The following is a 6,000-nucleotide window of genomic DNA, read 5'->3' as shown; positions in this document are numbered from 1 at the left end:
TAGCAAGGGACAAAAGAGTCTTTGACTATCATGTTTTAAAATGGTAATAATAGAAGATAAAACCAGGAGCTGTATGAACAAAGGTAGGGTGTTGAAGAGAGAAAATATGTTTGTAGCTGCTTATGAACACTTTCCTTGGCAATATGTTCCCTATCAGGTACTGCCTTTGCTTGCTAAGAGCAAACACCCTACATGAGTAGACACAAAGGTGCTTTACACGACCACAAGGCAAAAGTTACTCAAAAGGAAATGTATTTTTTAGCAGCATCTCTGTGCCTATGATGTTTATTTCAATACCTGTTATGTTTCTAATCTAATGTAACTTGATCCACAAAATCCTTAATCTTTGAGTTGCTCTTTTACCTCAGAGGTAAAAAGTTGATTGGATCATTGTCTTTGTGCTGTCTGGGTTGGTTTGAGGGGTTTTTTTTAGAACACCAACAAGTAGACTTCAATGTGCAGAAAGCAAAGATGTTTTTCCTATTCATCAGATTATTGGTATTTTTCAGTAAAAGGGCAATCAGATTAAAACCATGCAAGCAGATGCCTGTAATTGCAATTTGTGTATATGTAGGGAAAGTTGGTGTTATTACAAACTTCTGGAAGTAGGTGACACTTGCTCCATGTGGCACAGAACAAATCACACAGACAGATAAAGAACTGTTTCCCTAGAAATAAATCCTGCATTCCAGGAACAACTGTAAACATTGCATCCAACCTCAGGCTGTAAGTGGGTGCTCAAAGTTGCTTTATGTAGAGATTAAAGATAGGATCTACTCCTCTTCATAGAACTTACACGGAAGTGATGAGCACACAAAACAAGCAAGAGAAGTTTCATGCCTGTTTGCATGCCTTAAACTCTACCCTATTTTGTGTTTCTCAGCTAAAAAATAAAAATATTCTACAAATACACCAAATCTGTGTGCTGACAGCTCTTTTATGAACACAGTTTGGGTTGAGATTGTTTCATGTCCCATAGTTAACCCATTTCTGCTCTCAGTCCTTGCTAACACAGTTCACAGTCTGTCCTAGGATGTTGGGTTTTGCCTTGGAAGAAGGGATGGCACAGTGGGGCTCACTTCTGACTGGGCTGTGGTCTGAACGAATTGCAGAAATTCACTTGAACAGGGGAAGATGCCTCTTGTACCTGCTCCATCTCCCATTTCTTTTGTTCCTGTTGCATTTCTTTCACTGCACTTGCCAGGCCATTGGTGTGGAGAAAGAGGGTTTGAAAAATCAGTGGGAGGGAGAGAAAAAGATTTTAATGTTTGTGTTTGGATAACAGTTTTGTGCTGGTTTTTTACTGAAGATTCAGACATTTTAAGTGGGTAGCACCTGCCTCTGGGCTAAAAACTAATTAGGTCTGTGATGCAGAGAGGTCCCATACCGTTCTGTGACTGGTTCAAAGCTGAAAAGTGGTATATTCTCCCTTTTATAAATTGCTTATAACTCTTTTCATCCTAAAACAGGGCAGCAAGCCTTACACAGTCACCCAGTTTTGCCAAATGTCTGCCCCTGACAAACCAGAAGCACTGTTTACATGACAGTGGTCCTTTCCCTGTGCCAGAGGCAGTTCCTCTTGTTTTGTATCCAACACGGCTCATGTCCCAGGGCTTTTGGCAAAGCCACAGTTCAAAGCGAGCTGTGGGGCATCCTTTATCCCGAGGATCTGTGTGACTTTGCTGTGCTGCCATACAAGTGCTCAGCAGCTGCAGCCGGAATTCTGATCGCTCCAGTTCGGCAGCTTGGCTGTAATTAAGTGAAAGATGCTTCTCATCATCAGGGCTATTATATCCTGACTGATCAGTGTGCAAATCCATCGCAGCCAAGGGTTAAAAAGCGCCCCATTCCAAGGGGTTTGGGATGGCGGGGGAAGAAAGAGGGAAAGGCGGCATGTGGCTCCTCGCGGGAGGAATGGGATGATCGCCAAATTTAGCAGCACCCTCTCCTGGCTCTCGGCTGAATAACGCGTAGGGATTTGGGGCTCGGAGTAAGACTCCGAGCAGGGAAAGGTCGCAGCTGCTGGTTCCTCAAATGCAACGCACTTGGCGACCTTTCTGTCAGCAAGAAACGCTGAAATGCTGAGGCGGCTCTGTTTGTCAGTAAAGGCAGCTGATGGCGCTCTGATCAAAACCTGGGGGGATCCCCGGGCAGAAGAAAGCTGAAGTGGCTTTGGAGCTGGCATTACAGAGCAGATAACGCTCTGAGCTCCTGAACGTGCTGCGTGATACGAAACTGCAGGAAAGGGCCAGCAGCTGTCCCTTCCCCCGCTGCTGCTCCTGCCTTGTGCCCATCTGAATCACCCAAAGACAGGACATTTCCCAAGTGCCCAGCATGCTGAATGCTGCAGCCTGGGGACTGGCTGCTCTTACCCGTGTTCCTGCCACGCTGTCCTATTGCTCCAGCCTTTCCAGAGGTCGTGTGCCCAAAATTCAGCCCAGTGCCTGCCTGCGCCCCCGTGTTACTCTTGGGCTCTTGTTCCACTTTGCACAGAACTCTGCAAGCCAGCAGGAAGGGCTGGCTGAGAAAAGCAGGGCTGTAGGGTCAGGGCTGGGAAGGGGGGGGTTATCCACTGCTCCGGGCCTTGGGCGAGCACCAAAACTGCTGTCAGTGGGATGTCCTGACACGGGGGCTTTTTCTTTTGTTTGCCATATAAATTTCAAGCAGAATCTGTCGGTTTGTGCCCTTACTGGAGCATGGCAGCCCCTCAGTGCACATTTTCCCCAAGGAATCCCAGGGGGGATCGTGGTGGTCAGTGGGTCTTGGACAGGGTGATGTGCCAGGCTGCACTTCAGCTGGCAGGAGCTGAGCTCGAGCTGTATCAGCGTTAACAAATGTGGTTTTCATCAGATCTATCTCAGCTGGTGAACCACTTGATTAGATAGATTTCAAGTGTTTTCCCATGTCGTGACTAAGACAAGGTAGGAACTTGAAATATTTGAACAAGTGATGCTAACTCTCACTGAAACTCTCCCAGAGTTACCAAAAAATACATTGACTTGGAGGTAAATTGAAACCTTTCAGGTTCTTTTTCAAGCTGCAGTCCAGAGGAACAGCTGAACATATTTTTTTTCTTAGTTCCTCTTCTGTGTTTTCTGTATTTATGATTTCATAATTTTTCCACGGTTTGAATACATTAGACATTTTTTATGCATCTGCACTACACACAACCTAAACCTGTCCTTTTTGCATTCCTGAAGTGCCACAGAGATGGATTTGACAGCAGAGAGCATAGAGGAGAAGCTCATGCCCCTCTTAGTCTGCAAAGAGATACCAAACAATATGAAACTCCAAAACATGAAGGACAAAAGGCAACCCTGCTACAGATTTCACTGAGACTGAGAACCCTGGTACACGGTGAGACCTCAGGGGCAGAGTTTTGGTGCAAGTCATTCCCTGAATGAATGGGAAACCCATCTCTCTTGCTTTTCTTGCAGTGTTCAATCAGCCACTGTTAAAAGCTGTTCTCAACATCCTGACCAGGCTGCTTGGAAAATCCCCAGGCCTGGGGAAGACCGGTGGGATTAAAATTACAATCTACCACATAATGAAGATGATTTGGCTCATAGAACTCTGCCTCTGACTGCTGCTCACTCCACATCTTGGACACCATTTCTCGTTAAGGAAGTATGAAATTACCAGGGGTTTTTTAGAGCAAATCTTTTATCCTGAAGCCAGGAGGGCATGAGCTGTGTGTTTCATCCTTTCATTCCTTTTCCCCACCCACTTCCTTTTCTACTGTAGAGAAATAAGTGAGCTCTTTGTGATCTCTGCTTTCAGGAGGTTTCATCACCCAAGCTGCTCCATGGATTATCAGTGACTTCCCAGCTAACAGATGGCTGGAAGTGACAGCAGTGCTGCAAGGAATTAAGGAAATTATTTCCATCTCGGGATTGGTCTCATTCACTCTGTTATGCAGCTTTTAAGCATTTTCCATCCGCTCAGACCAATATTTGTGTATCATTTACAGAACGCGAACAAAATCTCTCTCTGAAGCAAAATTTCCAACCTCAAGGCGACTTGTTGTTTTTGGAGTCATCATCAGGCCTTGGGCAAAGGCTTGAGGGAAATCCTATCCTCTGTAGTTGGGCCAATAGCACTGTAAACTTCAAGATGATCTGTCTTTTTCTGAGCTCAAGATTAGGCAACGAACCAGCCTCTCACTGAGCCAGTAGCAGCAGTCAGAAAAACTACTGAGTGTGGCAATTTTTTGGGGGTAATTGTTTGTGTTTGTTATTTTGACTCTTTGCTCTGGTTGGCTAAAAATTCCCTTTCATGTGCAAGCGTGGAATATTCTTCTGTCAGAGGAGAGCTGCCAAAACCTGAATCAGTCTTTTTTTCTTCTTCTTTCATTTTTACCCCATGCTTCAGAGGAGAGGCTACAAGTTAGGAAAAGAGAACTGAGAGGTGCTGAGCCTTTTCAGGGCTCAGCATTTTCAAACAGGGATGCCCAAGGATGTGACTGACCCTCAGAGGGGTGGGAGTGGATGGAAAGGGAAAGCTGCAGGGCTGGAAGCTGCCAAAGGTAGACTCTGATCAAGATTACAGGGCTAAGGGTCAGCTGTCCTTGTGTACATAACTGATGTCCCAACAGAGCTCTGATACTGCATAGAAAAAGAAGGGGGAAAATCAGTTTGTATACCAAAAGGTCTTCATGGTGTGTTAAATAAAATTTTGAAAGACATTGTAGTGACCATAATGACACAGACAAAGAAAAAGTCTGCATTCAGCCGAGTTCTAGTTTTGGTCCTGTGTGAAATGACTGATGGGACCGAGACTGGGAGAGCAAGGGAGCTGTAGCTATACCCTGAAAACCATTATTTACCTCACTGTTGTTCCTGAATTTGCCTCTGAGTGAGTTCAGCTGGGAACTAAGATCTCCAGAATCATGATATGGGTATGTCCTGACAACTTTAATTTTATTTATGTGGCAGCAATCTTCTATCAAGCAGCATTTTTCCTCAAGACACATCTTGCCTCATGAGGATGGGAGATTTGTGAGCATCTGGACTACAGCAGAACGAAGCACCCACTTCCCAGAGGATGTGCAGACATCACACCCACCCTCTCTTTGCTCTTTGTGGCCTCCACCCTGCTCTTTCACCCTTCTATTTTGCACAGGCCTAACCCACAACAGGATTATTGCTTCCCCCCCGTTCATATTCTCCTTTAAAGCTTATAAATACAGTGGGCAGGGGTGTTTGTACCTCTGGACCACAAACCCTCCTAAACACCTTATAAAAACCACCAATTTTCAACAGGGGAAAAAAGACAGTGACAGGAAAGAGAAGTAATTGTTACTGAGCTGGAGGAAGGAAAATCACAGCTCACAGCATGGTAAGCATCACTGTTTTCCATGTGACCTGTTCCATTATTATTTTTTTTCCCCCTAACACTGGGTTGTATTACACAGTTCTGGTGCACCTCTGTGTTAAAAATAAAAAGAAGGGTTTTCTTGGGGGTATTTTTTGGTTTTATTTTTTGCCAACGAGCTAAGGTTTCTCTTTGCTGCTGTTGCAGCTGTGCTGATATAGATGGAGCTGTGGCAGAAGCACATCTGGCTGTACCTTGCACTGAATCCCTTCTGGGAGCCTGGAGATGCCACAGGTTGGCACTGCCCCGGCTCATTTGGCTAGGGAGGATTTGCAAACACGTGTTCCACCAAGGCTGCAACCCCATTTTTTATTTCTACAGATAACAGCACTAATTTGAATGTGATTTAATCAGGTGACAGCTTTTGCATTTGCTGCAGGTTCATTGAATTAACACCATTAATAGATTTGTTTTTTGGGGACCTGTCTCAGGTGCCTGTTTGAACTGACAGAAGCCAGAGATACAACCTCTACCATTACATTAATGCTGGCATTTTCAGAGGCATAAACAGCACCTAAAATTGCAGCTGGAGCCAGAGGTAGCATTTTGCTAAATGTCCTCCTCACCCTGCTGCAGGATGGAGCTCTGGTGTCCTCAGCACAGGGTGAACACTGACCTGGTGGTGTG

The sequence above is a fragment of the Coloeus monedula genome, assembly GCF_965178545.1.
Source record: "Coloeus monedula genome assembly, chromosome: 8".
Lineage (NCBI taxonomy): Eukaryota > Metazoa > Chordata > Aves > Passeriformes > Corvidae > Coloeus > Coloeus monedula.
The sequence above is the reverse complement of the archived record's forward strand: the minus strand, read 5'-3'. Positions refer to the sequence as shown.